Source organism: Meles meles, chromosome 3, assembly GCF_922984935.1.
Source record: "Meles meles chromosome 3, mMelMel3.1 paternal haplotype, whole genome shotgun sequence".
Lineage (NCBI taxonomy): Eukaryota > Metazoa > Chordata > Mammalia > Carnivora > Mustelidae > Meles > Meles meles.
The window spans coordinates 135,263,418-135,284,368 of NC_060068.1; the positions used below are offsets into that span (position 1 = coordinate 135,263,418).

Here is a 20,951-nt window from a genome sequence, read left to right on the forward strand (position 1 = left end):
TAAATTGAGAATTCCAAGTCATCCATCATGGGTTAGCCACGTGTGAGGGTAATGCCCCATCTTCTAGAAGCACACAAAAGACCGTTTGAGCAGGAAAGTCCCACCACCTCCTGCTGAAACACATAGCCTACATTCGGATCATCTTTCTGAACAGCATCGTGGTTTGGAAGGCACAGCTGTTGCTGAGATCCCTGAATATAGCCTGCTGTTCTCTGTGGAAGCTAGGGTAGATTAGTGTGGTTAACTTGAGATGCAGTAAAGCCCTCCAGTCTGCCCCTCCTCCAAATAGCCAACCTGCTGGCAGCCAGATGCTGATGTTTGCTCAATTATCCATGTCTGCTTGCAAATGGGAAAAGCTGGGGGGTAGGTGAACTCATCATATGACCTTAGGAACATCAGCAGCCCTCTCAGGAGCTTGGTTCCACTGAATCTGGACAGGAACAGGCTCTACTTCATACAGAAAAGTCCCCTTGGGAATGAGCACTCAGTACTTCTGATCCCGGGAGTGTAGTGATTGACAGAAGTGGCCTTCCTTGACTTGACTCCCAGAGGTGTGGCTTTTAGAGAATTCCATGAAACGTGAGACATGGACCAAGAACAGATCTAGAGTCAGGTTTATGCCTCTAACAGCTGCGGCTTTCAAATTCTTTCAGATTGAAGAAGTTGAAACAACAGCTGCACGTTTAGTCTTTGTTCTGGGCATGGGAGGTGATGGAGGCAAATATGATGGAGACACAAAGGCCATGACTATTTTCTTCTTCAGTAAACCCCAATTATGTCTTGGGTCCCATAAAATAAGATGGAAAATGACCACATGGAGTTAGGTTCCCCCAACCCCTGTGACTTTTCAAATTCAGATTAATATTTTTGCTGGAAGATGCCCCAGGCTCATAGTGTTTCAAGAAACCTTAAAGTTATCTAGTCTACATATAGGAACTGCATGGTACTCCTGTATCATTCCACATGCTTACATCCATGACACACATTGTTAGTCACAGCGCTCTAGCCCACTTTCAAACATTCATTCTCATCACAGAGGTGGTCCAGGCAGTCTCTAGAAATGATACAGTGCTTGACACTCAAGGTAAACTCATTTGCCATCCCCAATCTAGTCCAACTCATGCATTTTACACATGGAAAACTGAGGGCCAGAGAGCGGAAAAACCTGCCCAGTCACACAGTGAATTGGTGTTACTTGTGGAAAGCTAAATAAAGGGCGTAGAATTCTTAGAAATGTCAAGCAAAATATAGGGCACTGCTTATTTACCTATTGTGTTGTATTTGTTCTGTTTTCCTAGATTCATTGAGCTGTTTCTCTAAATTTTGAGGGCTTTTTTTCCTAATATAAAAGCAATGTATCTCTATAGAAATACAAATAAACAAAACAAAAAAACCTACTCAAAAGCAGCACCCACACATGAAACTACTGTGTTAAGCCATGGTCTATAGACCTTTCCTACATGTATGTATACATCTACCCACATATCTATATTCTTATATGGGAGTAAATCAATTTTTCTTTTTAGAGCTCCTGGTCACAAGAAATTCTTAATGAAAGCAATGCTTCAGTTCATACCCTTGATTGGACCCATTGTGTACATATTGTTTTGTGACCTGGTTTGAGTAAATGTTCAATTGTAATGTCTAAATATTCATGGAAATTCCGTTGTTAGACACTTAGACTATTACCAGTTTTTTGCTACTCTAATATCCACTCTAAATTTTTGCTCACAAACTTAATTGTTTTCTTTAGGGCAAACATATTTTAAAGGCTCTTGACACACATTGACAAATTGCTCTCCAATAGAGCTGGAAGCAGGAGGCTAGCAGGGTCTCTGAAGTACATTTTTTTAGCAACTTTACCCACACAAGATCTCATTATTTCTGTTGTTCTTTTATTCTCCTGTTGGTATGCTTTGTGTATCAAGAAAGAGTGTAGAATTTCCAAAGGTAAAACCACATTTTTGCAGTTCCTAGCGTAACAGACATGACTGAACACATAATAATGAATTAACATTTACTGAAAATTTACCAAGTGTCATTACTTTACCAAGTAATGAATTAACATTTACTGAAAATTAACATTTACTGAAAATTTACCAATGTGTCAGGCATTAACTCATAGGGTTGACAACAAACCATCTTGTAGGGAAAGTTCAAAAGGGTTGAGTTACTTGCCTGATGCTTCATGGGACCAAGCTTGGTTAAGTCTGACCTGCATACCAACCCCTTTGCCATGCTGCCTCCACATAGTCACTACAAGTAAATATTTGTATGTGGGCTGATGGATTATTTTCCATCTGTCCTTTGGTAGGACAGACCTGAGCAACTCAGAAGGGAGCAGCCATAAAAATAGGCTAAAAACACAATCTTAGTTCTCCTAGTCAGTCCTGACTGGAATAGCCCCAGTGGATTTCAGCAATGTTTAAGCTGGGTTTGAGGGTATGACCTGAGGTAGTATTTTTATTAAGGATTTCTTATGACTGGGAACTCAAAGAAGGAAACTTGAATTATCCCATATAAAAATATAGCTACCCAAGTTTATCAGTGGCATTTCCTTTTTATAGTGTTTGGTGCTAATAATAGCCCCAAACTCCTCAACCCAACTTTCCAGCTTTTTAAAAGAACAGTACTTATAAGAATGAATAATTGTGACTGGAGGGATTTATTCCATCCAGTGTTTCCTGTGGTTTCTCTGGAAAAAGCAAAGGGTTTGGGAGTTGGTGGCTATGTACAGTCTCTGTGCTGCCTCAGGGATCTTGTGAGTGAGAGCCAGAGAGGGGCTCCTAAGGAAGTGAGAGGGGATGTGAAGTAAGAGGAGGAGAGAGGCATGACAATTTTTACAGAGAACTCAGAATAAATCAGATTATCTTCTTGGATTCCAGGAAGCCGAGTAAGAAAACTGGGCCCCTTTCTCCCTGTTGTTGTCCTCTGGACAGTCCTGTTCTTTAAGAGTTTTTTTTTTTTAATATTTTATTTATTTATTTGACAGAGAGAGAGGTCACAACTAGGCAGAGAGGCAGGCAGAGAGAGAGGAGGAAGCAGGCCCCCCACGGAGCAGAAAGCCCGATGTGGGGCTCGATCCCAGGACCCTGAGACCATGACCTGAGCTGAAGGCAGAGGCCTAAACCACTGAGCCACCCAGGTGCCCCAGGACAGTCCTGTTCTTGTCAGGCCAGCACTTGGTGTCTGATAGAACCTGAGAAGGGATTGCCACCTCTTAGAGAGTGAAAGGTCTTGGCAAAGCAGAGAGTGATTTTATAAAGCAAAATGTTCTCTGAAGGTTTCCAGCTGTCGTTTACTTCAACATCTTCCACAACATGTCTGCTGGTAGAGGCCCTCTCCCTGCCACAGCACCTGTGGAACAATTTTCCATGTTTCAAGGTTCTCTCCTTTTGAAAAAATTATTTTTGGAGATATAATTTACATATAATAATATGTACTCATTTTAAGTGCACATACACTAGATAAATTCTGATGAATGTGGGCACCCATACAACCACCGCCATCCCATCACCTCAAAAAAATTCTTATCTGCTCCTTCCAGCCAATCCCAACCCCCCACCCCCCACTCTAGGCCACCACTGATCTACTTTCTATCACTGCAACTTAGTTTTGCCATTTCCAGAATTTCACATAAATTGGACCATAAATTATGTATTATCTTGGTCATGACTTCCTTCACTAGACATAAAATTTTTGAGATTCATCAGTGTTATTGCACATATCAACAGTTCTTTTGCATTGCTGAGTAATATACTATTGCATGGATATATCACAATCTGTCTAGCCATTCGAGTTTGCTTCTTTTGATTATCATGAATGAAGTTGTTATACACATTCACGTAAAAATCTTTTTGTGGATATATGCATTCATTTCTCTTGGGCAAATATCTTGGAGTGGGATTGCTGGGTCATAAAGTAAGTATGTGTTTAACTTAATAAAAACCTGCCAAATAGTTTTCCAAAGTGGAGTAACTTTGGAGGTTGCTTCACACCCTCACCAATATTTGTTTTTGGCTATCCCTTTAAGTTTAGTCACTCTCAGTGGTATCAAATAGCATCTCATAGTGCTTTTAATTTTCATTTCCCTTCTAACTAATCATGTTGAATATCTCTTCATGTGCTTATTAGCTATTCATATGTCACCTTTTTTTGAAGGGTTTGTTAAAATCTTCTGTCTGTTTTTCTTTAATTGAACTACCTTATTGACTTTCCAGAGTTCTTTTCATATTCTGGTTACAAGTCCTTTATCTGATATTTGCATTGCAAATATTTTCTTCCATATTGTGGCTTGCCACTTCAGTTTCTTAGTAGTGTCTTTCAAAGTGCAGTAGTGTTTTATTTGGTGAAGTCTAATTAGTCAGTTTTTTCCTTTTATGGTTTAAACTTTTGTGTCCTGTCCATGAAATCTTTGCTTACCTCAAGGTTGTGAATATTTTCTCCTATGATTTCTTCTAGAAGTTTGTAGTTTTATCTTTTGCTTTTAGTTCTATGGTTTATTTTGAAGTAATATTTGTATATAATGTGAGGTAAAAGCCAAAATTCCTTTTTTTTTTCATACAGATATCCAGTTGTTACATAAATGTGAGTTGACTTCTAGTCCTGTTACTCACTGGACAAAGTGACCTTGGACAAAGACTTAATCTCTCTGAGGCTCCATTTCTTTATCTGTAAAATGGGATAATTGTACCTACTTGCAGGGCACTTTATTTTCCTTCAAATAATATATATAAAAGATTTGTAATTGTGCTTGGCACAGTAGATCATAACTGTGAACGGTTATTATTCCTGGTCTGAATACTAACATCCATTATATTTACAAAGCTATTTTCCATTCATAAGGCCCCCTTTTCCTCCATATCAGTCTTTAAGATCCTAAGAAAACTGCTAGAGAGTCATCTTTACACTTCATCTGTACTCAGTAGAAGTTGTAGGTAGAACTGTGGCTTCCTGAAGTGCAGAGGTTGTGTTTATTCTTCTTTGCATTCTCTCCACTGCCTAGATTGTGCTGGCTACACACGCTAGATACTGTGATTTCAATTAGTGGGACAAAAATTTATCTAAGCTCTTCTTGAAGTCAGTCATGTTTCTAGTCTTTTCTATCATCTCTCTTTCCCTCCATAGAGATCTCATGGGTTCTAAAGACCTTTGATAATCAACCCATGACTTCCACATCCCACCTTCTGTTTGGCTTGCTCCAGCCCTCCTGTTCCCAACACCCTCACACTAAAACATTTAAAACGACACTCATTGGTGGTATCCTAATCAACGCGCTTTGGTTGCAAAAACAGAAACTCACTCAAGTTAGTTCAAGTAGAGGGCAGTGTTAACTGAAGGGCTACAGGGGGATAATCACATAAGTGAAGGGTAAGAGAAACTAGGGAGCTTGGAGAACAGCTTGCTTGACTTGAGTGACAAGGACAGTCCTCTCTTTTATTCTATATAAAAGCGTTTGAAATGAAGTCTGGCTCTGTTTGAATAGGTGAACATGGTGTGAGAAGTCTTTTCCAGTAGATGAAACAGCTTGTGTAAAGACCGGAAGATAGAAATGGCTATTCTCAAATACTGCTTGGCACTATGTTTATTTGGAAATCCAACTCACCTTCCCAACTGAATTCTGAATATGAACTTAATATTCTATTTCTTAACATTACTTTAAAACAAAATGATAATAATAATAAGAAGATTTACCATCATCACCACCATCACCATGACCGTCATCACCAGCATGAGAACTATGTTTAACAATTACATGATAGCTACAGTACTAAATGCTTTTCTATCCTTTTTTTTCCTAATCCTCAAAGGCCTTTGAAATTTTATAGCTGAGGAATTTGAGGCTCAGGGAAGGTGTTCTTTAACTTGACCAAAGTGATTACTTAGAAGACACAGACAGGAGAAAGACAAACCCAACAAAGATCTGCTGGTTCCTAAAGTCCCTTAATCTTGAAGCTCAAGGCCTCTTTAAGAACATGGCTTCAACTCTTGACTTGCTTGTTGAATGAAAAAGGCTCCCTGTGATTGGTATTGGAAATCCTCCTCCAACCCCTTCCCAGTCATCTGTAACTATTAAGCTGTTAGTGCAGTACTGAACTAAAGATCTTTAATGATGACTTTGTCTATCATGAAGGTTTCTAGCTCTTTAAAAGACAGAAAATCATTAGTTCTTCTGACAAGCCCTTCTTCAAATGGGATCTTAATCCTCAAACCTGCAGGAATATTGACACTGGGAGGAAGTCATTGCTCAGCCCCAGTTAGCACTGCTAATCTTTGGGCAAACTGCTTCTTTTAAAGTCATTTCCTTGACTTGGCTTTCTGTGTAAAGAACTTGGTTACAGAGAATGCATGGGAAGGGCTTTGCCACTGATACTGATCAATAACCTTCAAGAGGCAGGGAGGAAATGACAGGCTTAAGTGGCCCCTGGCGACCCTCTTGAGCCAAATGCACTTTCAAGATATGTACAACAATTGCTTTTTAAACCCAGGTCCATATTCAGAGAAAAAGATTAACTTGTGCATTTGTTGCAATCTCTGAGATGGAATCTTTGGGCCAGCAAAGGAAACTCTCTCATCTCCATTCTCTGACTCATGGTCCCCATATACCACTAAAATTACTCAGTCTGTAAAAGAAGAAGCAGGGCTATGGACAAGGACTGTGGCTCAGGAAGTAGTATGAACCACTCCAATGTGGTACATGGGGCACCACCCCTTGTTGGCATTAAATTCCAACTCTGCCCTGCCCTCAGCATCCCTTCCCACCGTCTGCTCTGGTGATTTGTCTACCACACAGTCTCATAAACATAGCTCTGAGTTGGTTGCTAAGACCAATTTTTGGCATCTATGTAACTCTTTGTAGTTAGCAAGGCATTTTGAATCATTTATCAATCTACCATGCATTCATTCAGTGAAAACGTACTCGGTAATAATAGTAATATTATGGGCCTACCATGGGACAAACATTGTGCCAGACATAGAAGGTATAGTGACAATCAAAAGAGTCATACAGTCATGATCACTGCCATCATGGAGTAGGTAGTCCAGGGCAGAGTTTTTTGTTTGTTTGTTTAAACGATTCAGTCAAATTCAGTTGAATTGTGATATAAAAGGTATTTCTTACTGAGGATCATGGTCAAAAACATAGAAACACACTGGTTTAGTGGGGGGTATTGTCAAAGATTCCTCTATCCTCCTTACAGTCACTTGGAGGTTCATGGAGTCTCATGCAGGAGACAGAAAATATTATTACTATTCTTACTTGTAATAATATTCATCAGGCATTGTAACTTGCAGGGAAAACAAAGGTTATCAAACACATCTGTCCTAGCCTTCAATCCTTTTGGGGCTCCCCATTACTCTCAGGATGAAGGCTCAACATCTTAGCCTAGAGGATCTTGTTTCTCTCTCTCTCTCTCTCTCCCTTTACCACTGTTCATACTATTTACCTTCATCCTTCTCAAATGCCCTCCTGATCCCAGCTGCCAGGAAATACCTCCTCATCTTTGAACACTCAGGTTAAGTGTCATTTCCTCTGTGCCTTTGCTTCTCGTTTGGTCTTTCACTGTCACATCTCCTTATTTCTTCTGGTTATGGCACCCTTTTTTCATTAGGAAGTCCCCTCCACCCCACCACCACCACACTCAATGAGGTGCTGATGATAGGCAGGGCTCATCAGGTGGTCTCATGATCCAGACCTGGAACAGAGACCATGTTCTGGATATTGCAATTTGTTCAAGGATGGCATACAATCCAAGCAAGGCCAGCCACAGTCTGTGAGTCTTTTGTGTTAGGACAGTTGAAGTTGGGTCCCCAAATGGTCATGAATATACAATGTCTAACTTTATAGCACCCTTATTTGTCTATAGCATATCTCCTACTGTACTGTAAATTCCCTCAAGCAGAGAATGTTCTTTGATTTAAAAAAAAAATGTGTGTATGGCTTTGTGTGTGTATAAAAGTAATATATTCTCTTTGTAGAAAAGTGGTGGATAATTTGCTGTAGAAAAATTTTAAAACACACAAAAACATTGTTAAATGCCTATAATCCTCTCTCTCCCAAAGCATTCTTTAAAAGATTATTTATTTATTTATTTATTTATTTGTTTATTTTAGACAGACAGAAAGAGAGAGAGAAGGGGCAGATGGGGAAGGAGAGGGAGAAAGAATTTGAATCGACTCTGCACCAAGTGCGGAGCTCAATATGGGCCTTGATCCATAACCCTGAGATTATCTGAGAGTCGGATGCCTAACTGATTGAGCCACCCAGGGGACCCTCCCAAACACATTTTAACAGTCTTTTTATAATGCAGATACACACAAAACTCACATTTTGCATAAGTAGAATATAATTGAACATATGACTTTATAACTCCATTTTTTCACTTACGTGATACACTGTGAAAACTCTCCCATCTAATTAGCTGTTTTTCCTCATGATTTTTCTTGGCCATCAATTATTCTTAGTCAGGTAGAAAATGTATCATGGGCAATTCATTAAAAGTCTATTGGAGGGGGAGGAGTCAAGATGGCGGAGGTGTAGCAGGCTAAGATGACATCAGGTAGTAGGAAGTCCGCTAGATAGCTTATCAAACCATTCCAAACACCTACAAATCCAACAGGAAATTGAAGAGAAGAAGACAGCAATTCTAGAAACAGAAAATCGACCACTTTCTGAAAGGTAGGACCTGTGAAGAAGTGAATCCAAAGTGATGGGAAGATAGACTGCAGGGGGAGGGGCTGGCTCCCAGCAAGCGGCAAGCAACAGAGCACAAAATCAGAACTTTTAAAAGTCTGCTGCACTGAGGGACATCACTCCAAGGCTAAGTGGGGCTGGAGCCCTCGCAGGGACAGCATGGTCTTTGGTCCTGCGGGGTCACCAAAGGATCGGGGGGTGTCTGAGTCTGGCAGAGCTTACAGGTATTAGAGCAGGGAAGCTGGCTACAGAGATGGAGCCAAGGAGTGAGCTCTCAGCTCGGGGTTACCTTAAACGTGATCTGTGGCATTGTCAGGTCACTGCTCTTTGAGCAGGGACCCCACAAGTGGCAGATCCAGGGACGCCTCCCTGGAAAAGCAGCAGTGATCTGCTGGGTTTGGAGACTCCAGGCGGGGCTGTGTGCCAGAGACAGAGACACTCGGTCACAGGCTGGGTGAGCTCAGCACGTAGCCGGAGGCCAGGGAGATGGAAGTGATTGAGCGCTTTTCTCTGAGGGTGCACTGAGGAGTGGGACCCTGAGCTCTCGGCTCCTCTGGGCCAGAGATTGGGAGGCTGCAATTTTCATTACCATCCTCCAGAGCTCTATGGAAAGCATTCAGGGAACAAAAGCTCCCGAGATTGAACCCGAGCGGATTACTTAGCTCGGGCCCTGGCAAGGGTGGTGCAATTCTGTCTCTGCAAAGACACTTGAGAATCACTACAACAGGCCCGTCCCCCAGAAGATCAGCAAGAAATACCGCCCAGACCAAACTCACTTACCAAGGAGAACAGCAGAATTCCAGAGAAATTCCAGAGAAAGCAAAGCATGGAATTCATGGCTTTCTCTTCATGATTCTTTAGTTTGGCAAAGTTAACTAATTTTTTTTAAATTTTATTTTTTTCTTATTCTAATTTTCTTAACTTTTACTCTTTCCTCTTTTAACATTTTTTAACTAGTTTATCTTAACAATACCTTTCATAAAAATTTTTTTGAACCTTCATTATTATAGTCATATTTTATCCCTCATTGTATCTAACTTTATTTTTTGTATACACATAGGGTCTTTTCTTCTAAAAAGTTTTGGGATACAACTTCTTCTAATAGATCAAACTATACCCTAAATCTAGCACAGGGCTTTTTTCTAGTCTCCAGCCTGAGCAAATTCTCTTCACTTTCTTTTTCTTTCTTTTCCCAACTTATCAACTCCTTTTTTAGATTTTTAAAAAAATTTTCATCTTTACAGTCATATTTCATACCTTCATCATGTTTACACTTATTTTTGTGTGTGTGTGTATATATATATATATATATTTTTCTTTCTTTAAAATTTTGGAAGGTAGTTTCTTCTAGAGACCAAAGTACTCCCAAAATTAAGTGGGTGGCTCTGTTCTATTCACCAGGCTAATATCTATATTTTCTTTCTTTCTTTTTTTTTTTATTAAAAAAATTTTTTTGAACTTCTTTTTACCCCCTTTCTTCCATCCACAATTTGGGGTCTCTTCTGATTTGGTTAACTCACATTTTTCTGGGGGCTTTTCCACACCTTTAGTATCTTATTCTCTCCTTCATATATTCTTATCTGGATAGAATGACAAGGCATTAAAACTCACCACACACACAAAAACAGAATTAGAAGCAGTACCAAAGCCAAGGGACCTAATCAATATGGACATTGGTAATATGTCAGATTTAGAGTTCAGAATGACGACTTTCAAGGTGCTAGCTGGGCTCGCAAAAGGCATGGAAGATATTAGAGAACCTCTGTCTGGAGAAATAAAAGCCCTTTCTGGAGAAGTAAAAGAACTAAAATCTAACCAAGTTGAAATAAAAAAAGCTATTGATGAGATGCAATAAAAAATGGAGGCCCTTACTACTAGAATAAATGAGGCAGAAGAGAGAATTAGTGATATAGAAGAACAAATGACAGAGAATAAAGAAGTTGAGCAAAAGAGAGACAAACAAATACTGGACCACGAGGGGAGAATACGAGATATAAGTGATACCATAAGTATCATTAGAAATAAAATTAGAATAATTGGGATTCTAGAAGAAGAAGAAAGAGAGAGGGGAGCAGAAGGTATATTGGAGAGAATTATTGTAGAGAATTTCCCTAATATGGCAAAGGGAATAAGCATCAAAATCCAGGAGGTGCAGAGAACCCCCCTCAAAATCAAGAAGAATAGGTCCACACCCCGTCCTCTAATAGTAAAACTTACAAGTCTTAGTGACAAAGAGAAAATCCTGAAAGCAGCCCGGGATATGAAGTCTGTAACATACAATGGTAAAAATATTAGATTGGCAGCAGACTTATCCACAGAGACCTGGCAGGCCAGAAAGAACTGGTATGATATATTCAGAGGACTAAATGAGAAAAACATGCAGCCAAGAATACTATATCCAGCTAGGCTATCACTGAAAAATAGAAGGAGAGATAAAAAGCTTCCAGGACAAAAACAAAACAAAACAAAACAAAACAACAACAACAACAAAAAAAAACCTAAAAGAATTTGTAAACACCAAACCAGCTCTACAGGAAATATTGAAAGGTGTCCTCTAAGCAAAGAGAAAGCATAAAATTAGTAGACCAGAAAGGAACAGAGACAATATAGAGTAATAGTCACCTTACAGGCAATACAATAGCACTAAATTCATATCTCTCAGTAGCTACCTGAAATGTAAATGGGCTCAATGAGACACAAGGTATCAGAATGGATTAAAAAAACAAAACCCATCAATATGTTGTCTATAAGAAACTCATTTTAGACCCAAAGACACCTCCAGATTTAAAGTGAGGGGGTGGAAAACAATTTACCATGCTAATGGGCATCAGAAGAAAGCTAGGGTAGCAATCCTTATATCAGATCAATTAGATTTTAAGCCAAAGACTATAATAAGAGATGAGGAAGGACACTATATCAGACTCAAAGGGTCTGTCCAACAAGAAGATCTAACAATTTTAAATATCTATGCCCCTAAATGGGAGCAACCAACTATATAAACCAATTAATAACAAACTCAAAGAAACACATTGACAATAATACAATAATAGCAGGACTTTAACACCCCTCCCCTCACTGAAATGGACAGATCATCCAAGCGAAAATCAACAAGGAAATAAAGGCCTTAAATGACAAACTGGACCAGATGGACATCACAGATGAATTCAGAACATTCCATTCCAAAGCAACAGAATACACATTCTTTAGTGCACAACAAACATTCTCCAGAATAGATCACATCCTGGGTCACAAAGCAGGTCTCAACCGGTACCAAAAGATTGCGATTATTCCCTGCATATTTTCAGATCACAATGCTCTGAAGCAAGAACTCAATCACAAGAGGAAAGTTGGAAAGAACCCAAATACATGGAGGCTAAAGAGCATCCTACTAAAGAATGAAAGGGTCAACCAGGAAATTAAAGAAGAAATGAAAAAATTAATGGAAACAAATAAAAATGAAAACACAAAAGTTCAAAATCTTTGGGACACAGCAAAGGCAGTCCTGAGAGGAAAATATATAGTGATATAAGCCTTTCTCAAGAAACAAGAAAGGTCTCAAATACACAACCTAATCCTACACCTAAACAAGCTGGAGAAAGAACAACAAAGAAACCTTAAACCCAACAGAAGAAGAGAAATAATAAAGATCAGAGCAGAAATCAATGAAATAGAAACCAAAAAAACAGTAGAACAAATCAATGAAACAAGGAGCTGATTCATTGAAAGAATTAATAAGATTGATAAAGCCCTGGTCAGACTTATCAAAAAGAAAAGAGAAAGGACCCAAATAAATAAAATCATGAATGAAAGTGGAGAGATCGCAATCAACACCAAAGAAATACAAACAATTACAAGAACATATTATGAGCAACTACACACCACCAAATTTGACAATCTGGAAGAAATTGATGCATTCCTAGAGACATATTAACTACTGCAACTGAACCAGGAAGAAATAGAAAACCTGAACAGACCCATAGCCAGTAAAGAGATTTTAGCAGTCATCAAAAATCTCCCAACAAACAGGAGCCCAGAGCCAGCCAGCTTCCCAGGGGAATTCTACCAAACATTTAAAGAAGAATTAAGACTTATTCTCCTGAAACTGCTCCAAAAAGTAGAAATGGAAGGAAAACTTCCAAACTCATTTTATGAGGCCAACATTACCTTGATCTCAAAACCAGACAAAGATACCATCAAAAAAGAGAATTACAGACCAATATCCTTGATGAACACACATGTGAAAATTCTCACCAAATACTAGCCAATAGGGTCCAACAGTACATTAAAAGGATTATTCACCACAACCAAGTGGGATTTATTCCAGGGCTGCAAGTTTGGTTCAACATCCACAAATCAATCAATGTGATACAATACACTAATAAAAGAAAGAACAAGAAACATATGATACTCTCAAGAGATGCTAAAAAAGCATTTGACAAAGTACAGCATCCTTTCTTGATCAAAACTCTTCAAAATGTAGGGATAGAGGGTACATACCTCAATATCATCAAAGCCATCTATGAATAACCCATAGCAAATATCATTCTCAATGGAGAAAAACTGAGAGCTTTTTTGCTAAGATCAGGAACATGGCAGAGATGTCCATTATCACCACTGCTATTCAACATAGTACTAGAAGTCCTAGCCTCAGTAATCAGACAACAAAAAGAGAGTAAAGGCATCCAAATTGGCAAAGAAGAAGTCAAACTATCACTCTTTGCAGATGATATGGTACTATATGTAGAAAACCCGAAAGACTCCACTCCAAACCTGCTAGAACTTGTACAGGAATTCAGCAAAGTGTCAGGATATAAAATCAATGCACAGAAGTCAGTTGCATTTCTATATACCGCCAACAAGACAGAAGAAAGAGAAATTAAGGAGTCAATCCCATTTACAACTGCACCCAAAACCATAAGATACCTAGGAATAAACCTAACCAAAGAGGCCAAGAATCTATACTCAGAAAACTATAAAGTACTCATGAAAGAAATTGAGGAAGACACAAAGAAATGGAAAAATGTTCCATGCTCATGGATTGGAAGAACAAATATTGTGAAAATGTTGATGCTACCTAGAGCAATCTACACGTTTAATGCAATCCCTATCAAAATACCATCCATTTTTTTCAAAGAAGTGGAACAAATAATCCTAAAATTTATATGGAACCAGAAAAGACCTCAAATAGCCAGAGGAATGTTGAAAAAGAAGGCCAAAGTTGGTGGCATCACAATTCCAGACTTCAAGCTCTATTACAAAGCTGTCATCATCAAGAGAGTATGGTACTGGCACATAAACAGACACATAGATCAGTGGAACAGAATAGAGAGCCCAGAAATAGACCCTCAACTCTATGGTCAACTAATCTTTGACAAAGCAGGAAAGAATGCCCAATGGAAAAAAGACAGTCTCTTCAATAAATGGTATTGGGAAAATTGGACAGCAACATGCAGAAAAATGAAACTGGACCATTTCCTTATACCACACACAAAAATAGACCCAAAATAGATGAAGGACCTCAATGTGAGAAAGGAATCCATCAAAATCCTTGAGGAGAACACAGGCAGCAACCTCTTCCACCTCAGCCGCAGCAACTTCTTCCTAGGAACATTGCCAAAGGCAAGGGAAGCAAGGGCAAAAATGAAGTATTGGGACTTCCTCAAGATCAAAAGCTTTTGCACAGCAAAGGAAACAGTTAACAAAACCAAAAGACAACTGACAGAATGGGAGAAGGTATTTGCCAACGGCATATCAGATAAAGGGCCAGTATCCAAAATTTATCAAGAACTTATCAAAGTCAACACCCAAAGAATAAATAATCCAATCAAGAAATGGGCAGAGGACAAGAACAGACATTTCTGCAAAGAAGACATCCAGATGGCCAACAGACACATGAAAAAGTGCTCCACATCACTCTGCATCAGGGAAATACAAATCAAAACCACAATGAGATACCACCTCACACCAGTCAGAATGGCTAAAATTAACAAGTCAGGGAATGACAGATGTTGGCCATGTTGCAGGGAAAGGGGAACCCTCCTACAATGTTGGTGGGAATGCAAGCTGGTGCGACAACTCTGGAGAACAGCATGGAGGTTCCTCAAAATGTTGAAAATAGAACTACCCTATGACCCAGCAATTGAACTACTGGGTATTTACCCTAAAGATACAAACGTAGTGATTCGAAGGGGTACGTGCACCCAAATGTTTATAGCAGCAATGTCTACAATAGCTAAACTATGGAAAGAACCTAGACGTCCATCAACAGATGAGTGGATAAAGAAGAGGTGGTATATATATATACAATGGAATACTATGCAGCCCTCAAAAGAAATGAAATTTTGCCATTTGCGATGATGTGGATGGAACTAGAAGGTATTATGCTTAGCGAAATAAGTCAATTAGAGAAAGACAATTATCATATGATCTCCCTGATATGAGGAATTTGAGAGGCAAGGTGGGGATTGTGGGGGGTAGGGAAGGAAAAAGTGAAACAAGATGGGATCAGGAGGGAGACAAACCGTAAGAGACTCTTAATCTCACAAAACAAAGTTTTGTGTTGAGAGGGTGTTTGGGGGTAGGAAAGGAATAAATGAAACAAGATGGGATTGGGAGGGAGACAAACCATAAGAGACTCTTAATCTCACAAAACAAACTGAGGGTTGCTGGGGGGAGGGGGGTATGGAGAGTGTGGTTGGGTTATGGACATTGGGGAAGGCATGCGCTATGGTGAGTGCTCTGAAGTGTAAACCTGGTGATTCACAGACCTGTACCCCTGGGGTTAATAATACATTATCTGTTAATTAAAAAAAAAAAACCTCTATTGGAAATTTAGTAGTTTTTACTTCTCATTATTATAAAAAACACAGTGTCTGATTTCTGCCAAAGATGACACTGCAAAGAATGGTCTTTTCATTGAATGATGCTGATCAATGGGATACCCATATGGCAGGTGTATTGTTATCTACTGATGTGTCACAATATGACCACAAACTTGTACTTTAATGCAATGTAACATGTTATTTCAAAGTTTCTGTGGACAAGAATTTAGAATGGCTTAACCAGGCCCTCTGCTTCAGGGTCTCACAAAGCTGCAATCAAGGTGTTGGCTATGGTCAACCTATTGTTGGAGGTTCAACTGGGGAAGGATCTGCAATCAAATTCATGTGGTTATTGGGAGAATCCAGTTCTTTGCAGGCTTTCAAAATGAGAGCCTCAGTTTGTTTGTTTGTTCGTTTGTTTTTAAGATTTATTTATTTATTTTAGACAAAGAGAGAGTAGGGTGAGGGGAGGGGCAGAGGGAGAGAGAATCTCAAGCAGACTCCCCACTGAGCATAGGGACTGAAGCAGGGCTCTATCCCACAACCCTGAGATCGGACCTGAGCCAATATCAAGAGTTGGATCCTTAACCAACTAAACCACTGAGGTTCCCCAAGAGCCTCAGTTTTCTGCTGACTCTTGGCTGGAGCTTGCTGCATGCCTCTTTCCATGGAATAGCTCAGAGAGAGACTCCTTCCTAATTGGGTGCTACAATTTTTTTTTTAATATTTTATTTATTTGACAGAGAGAAATCACAAGTAGGCAAAGAGCCAGGCAGAGAGAGAGAAGGAAGCAGGCTCCCTGCGGAGCAGAGAGCCCGATGAGGGGCTCGATCCCAGGATCCTGGGATCATGACCTGAGCCGAAGGCAGAGGCTTTAACCCACTGAGCCACCCAGGCACCCTGGGCGCTACAATTTTAAGTAACATAATCACATACATCCTATCACCTTTGCTATATTTTATGAGTAAGAAACAACTCACAGATCCCACCTACACTCATGAGGAAGGGATTACATTAGAACATAAGCACCAGTTTGGGAATCATAGCGGCTGCCCTAGACTCTGCCTCAGTGAGTTTCCCAAACTTGCTTGATACATGGCACCTGTAATGTCTCAGTAACTTTTTTCATGGCACCTCTAGCCCAGAAAAAATACCTAACATTTTTTTTATTAAGTAGTTAGATCCAAACAATTTAGTAAATATTTATATCCTAACAATTTCATAATCATTTGAAAAACCAGTACATATGATTTGAAAGAAAAATAATATTTTATATAACTTTTAAGCAATCACAATATTCGCTAATGGATTTACACTCCTGTTGGGCACTGTAGGGCTTCTTGGGCCTTGAATCATATTGAACATCATTTCATACCTCCTGATTTCAAGGGGTATTTACTTTTACCACAGCAACTTCAAAAAACCCAGCTTTGCAAGAATATGGTATCATTGAAGAGAATGTAGTATGATTCAATGTTAAACTGTGAACTACTCCAAGTTAATAGTTTGTGTGGTATCCAACAGGTGTCACTGTGCTTCTCTCAAAAATGTGAAATATCTTCCAGCACCCTGTGAATTCACTATGGCTTTCCAATGGTGACTTGGTACATAGTTTGGGAACCATGGCCATATGGAAAAATTTCCTAGACCTTTACTTCATACTGTAAACAGAATCAATTTCTGATAGATTGCTTATGTAAAGGTAAAATGAAAACAGTAAAGCTTTTAGAGGAAGAACATTTTCCCGACCCTAGGCTAGTGCATGATCTCTTGAATAGGATTCAAAAGTGTACTAAAAATAAAAAATTGATAAATTCGACAATATTAAGAATTTTTTTTCAATCAAATGTGAGTAAGAGGCACCTTAAAAAGGGAAATAGATTTGAGCAGACTTTTCAGAAAAGAGGATATCTAATGACCAATAATTCTAGGAAGTTTTCAACTTCATTAATCATCAGGAAATGAAAATTGAAACCACACCTCGATACTGACACACCCACCAGATGGCTAAAACTTTTTTAAAGTTTCATCAGGGATGTGAAGAAACCAGAAGTCTCTTACAAAGTTCGTGGGGGGGGGCGAACAGGTGCAATCATTTTGTTCAGCTACACAGCACTATCTACGAAAGTGGATCATATGTGATTACCCAGCATTGTCACTCCCAGGTACACACGCCAAAGAAATGCAGCTATATCTTAACCACAATACCTGGACAACAGCACTGTTTACAACAGTCTTGTAGTCTGGAAACTACCCAAATGTCTCAAAAATAGCAGAATATGTAAGTAACGTGTGGTATATTCCACTAATGGACTACTATACAGAACAAGCAACATATAACTACAAAAACAGTATAGTGGAATCTCACAAACATAGTGGTAAGTAAAAGAAGCCAGGGCATCCCAACCTTCTTCCTTCTCCCCCCACTCTGTGCAATGTAAACCACATACTGTGTGATTCCATTTACATAAAGTACCAAAAGAGTAAAATTAATCTTTACTGTTAGAAGTCAAGCTAATAGTTCCCCTTGGTGGGAAGGGCATCTGTGAGTAGAAAGGGGCAAAGAGGGCTTCTGGAGGGCCGGACATGTCTTCTTTCTTGCTCTGGGACCAATCATGGCTGTGTTTCGGTTGTGAAACAGGTGAGCGGTATACTTTATTACATGTTTACTCAATACACACATGTATGTTGTACATCAATACAAAGCTGAAGAAATGCTGCAATGAACATCTTTATGCTGTATTTTTGCAGATATACCTGTTTTTTTTCTCTTTTGACTAAATTCCTAGAAGTGGGATGGCTAAATCAAATGGTTTGAACATTTTTACAATTTACAATATATTTCGCTAACTTGTGAGGGACTGCTTTTATTTATCTCTGTCTCCCTGTGCTTAGCATCATGCCACTGACTAATTGACATTTGAATGGGTCAACAGATGAATCAATGAGGGCCTTCTTTCAATTCCTTGAATGAATTAGGTTTTTTCAAGCCTAAGAGCAGGTCCTGTTTCTCTGCCCAGAAATCTCATTGCCCTGTTCTTCATACTGCTAACTCTCAGCTTTAAAAATACTCAACTGAGAGCCCTCCCCACCCATGCTGTCTAAAGTACTCCTCCTCTTATTCTCTGTCTTAGCTTCTCTTGTTTACAAATCCCAATGCAAAATTATTATATTTGATTTATTTGTGTAGTTGCTTGCTTGTTACCATCCTCCCACTGGACTCTAAGTATCACTGAAGATAGGAATGATGTATGTCTTGCCCACTATTTTAACCCCAGCACACACCTAGCACACTGCTTAGGAAGGAGAGAGTCTTTATGTTAATGAGACATTTTCAACCACAAGGGTGGCTCAGATGGACTCAGATAGACTTAAACAAACAAAAAAAATTTTGGCTCATGTAATTGAGAAATTCAAGGGGTAGGTTTCCTTCAGACGTGACTGGATCCACAAGTTCAAATAATATTATTAGGCTCTTGTCTCTTTCTATTTCTTGCCACTATTTGACTTCATTTAAGACAGGTTGTTTTCTGACACAGGAGCAAAAGAACTACCCACACAGTCCCAAGCTTACACTGCTAACCAGCTCAGGAGAAAAGGAAGCAACTTTTTGATAGGGGTGTCAAGAATCTTGGGGAGGATGTTCATTGTGCCAGCTCAGGGCCATATACCCATTACTGAGCCAAGCACAGCGGGTATGGGGGTGGAGTTCTACGCCCAGGCCTTGGTTCCTTAACTGCCTCCGAGTGGGTGGTTGGGTGGGAGAGGAGGCTCTACCCCATCCAAACCACAAGCACAGATGTGCACAAGACAAGAAGTGCAAGACCACCTGGGGCTAATTACTTGCCTAACTCCCAGTCCTACTTACCACTTGATGAGCTGCAGGGACTCAGCTCTCTCACTGGGCATATGCAGCCATTAACCTAAACCAGGCAGCTGAGACCTACAAGTAATTGAACTATTTTCCAGCTATGTGAGGCCAGCTAAAATTAAGTGCTTCCCTGAACCTTGATTGCCGTTTTTATTCAGGCAGTATATTGGCATTCCCTGAATGCCTTCACCCTTTGCAATTTATCTGGGATTTAGGTGGAGGTCTGCCCTTTGTAACAAATATAGGTGTGGAGTTCATGTATAACATTTTCCTCCTTCCCAATCCTTATCCTAAACTAGTCTGTTTATACAGTTTTCTTGATCTGTTTAAATCTCATGCTCCCACCCTTCTGTTTAATCCACCTCCTTCACCTGCTTCAATCAGATCAACCTAAAGATGACTGAGCTAAGTGACAAATAGGAATTTTCTCATTGGTATGCAGAAGTACATCAGATACATAAACTCACTGGCAGCCTTAGTATTCATTGCCTTGCAGACTCATCACTTTAGACTTCCAATTTGGCTCCTTTTTCAGGTTTTGTCCATGACCTTGAGGAAGTCAATTCCCTCTTTCTGGACCTTGGTAACTCTAGCTATAAAATGAAATAATTACCTTATCTGCTGAATAAGATGGTTTCTAAAGTGTCCCCTCAGATATTAGATCCCAGAATTATTTTTCTCCCCTCCTTAGCAATCTGGTGATGAGAAGGTTATCATTAAGTGTGAGGTGGCTGTGGGACAAGCCACTTAATTTGTGGATTCCCATACAAAATGTCCAAAATTATTAAGAATTTCAAGATAGCAACAGCAAAGCGTTAAGCCAAGTATGGGGCCCTTCTGAGAGTGGAGTCTTGTGCATCTGCCTGGGTTCCACTTCTGTGAAGCCAGCCATGGATGTCTGAATTAATTTGATAGGACTAACCAGCTCTGCTGATGGCCCTCCTCAAAATTCTGCATTATATATCTCCGCCATCTTTTGGAGGGGTAGCAAAATCAAATATCTATAAATTAATGAGTGATGTGGGCTGGGGTTGGTGGTGACTGTGACAAAATGGAGAACAAATGTTCTCCCTGAAAGGAGTAGCTAATATTATCTGCCAGTTTTCACCATGGGAGAATTTAGGCTTATTATTATCCAACCTTTTAATGTTTCAAAAGAAACCAGGATCAGGATTAAAAACAAAACAAAACAAAAACAACTCCTGAGGTTTTTTTTTTTTTTTAATGTTGGTAACTGTTGACAAAAATTATCTAAAATTTGTCAATGAGGCAAAAGGATAATTGTAATTTCTTTTAATGGCACCCAAGAACAGTGGTTCTCAAAATATGCATTCTAATCAACAATATCAGCATTACCTGAGAACAAAGAATTAGTATATATATGCTTATATATAAGTGATATGAAAAGCAATGATACAAGAGACAGAAGGGAAGAATTGAGGTTATTTTGTTATTATAAGGTATTCACACTACCCCTGATGTGGTATAGTGTTATTTGAAAGTGGACTTGGATTAGTTCTAAATACATATTACAAACTCTAGAACAACCACTAAAACAATTTTTTTA

The 20,951-nt window shown here is 39.3% G+C and overlaps 1 long non-coding RNA gene across 1 annotated transcript in view; it reads right to left on the minus strand.

The window, feature by feature from the left end:
* Positions 1-3,163: 3,163 nt before the first annotated feature.
* LOC123938682 overlaps positions 3,164-20,951 on the minus strand; it is a 29,944-nt gene continuing 12,156 nt past the window's right edge. Inside the window, exon 3 of the long non-coding RNA XR_006817760.1 lies at positions 3,164-3,357. This is a non-coding gene — a long non-coding RNA (uncharacterized LOC123938682). The remainder of the gene's footprint in view (positions 3,358-20,951) is intronic.